At 35.9% G+C, this 359-nt stretch overlaps 1 protein-coding gene across 1 annotated transcript in view; it reads left to right on the forward strand.

Annotated features, from left to right (window-relative positions):
- LOC106871221 (spondin-1) overlaps positions 1-359 on the forward strand; it is a 71,961-nt gene that overhangs the window by 67,983 nt on the left and 3,619 nt on the right. The gene's annotated exons all lie outside the window — the stretch shown is intronic.

A 359-nucleotide genomic window follows, 5' to 3' on the forward strand; every position in this document is an offset into this window, starting at 1 on the left:
ATATGTATACATAAACACATACATACACAAGCACACATACATGTATACTTAATCACATGCATACACAACACACACACACACACACACAAACACACGTACATGCATACATACACAACACACGCAAACGCTCACATAAACACATACATATACAACACATAAATGCACTCACATACATACATGAACAAATACATGCGCAACACACAGGCATACATACATGCATACACAAATATATATATATATATATACAACATACACGCATATGTACAGGCATATACGCGTACATTCCTACCCACCACACACATACTTAAACACATACATACCACACACTCACACACACACACACAACTACACATATAAAC

The sequence above is a fragment of the Octopus bimaculoides genome, chromosome 15 (genome assembly GCF_001194135.2).
Source record: "Octopus bimaculoides isolate UCB-OBI-ISO-001 chromosome 15, ASM119413v2, whole genome shotgun sequence".
NCBI lineage: Eukaryota > Metazoa > Mollusca > Cephalopoda > Octopoda > Octopodidae > Octopus > Octopus bimaculoides.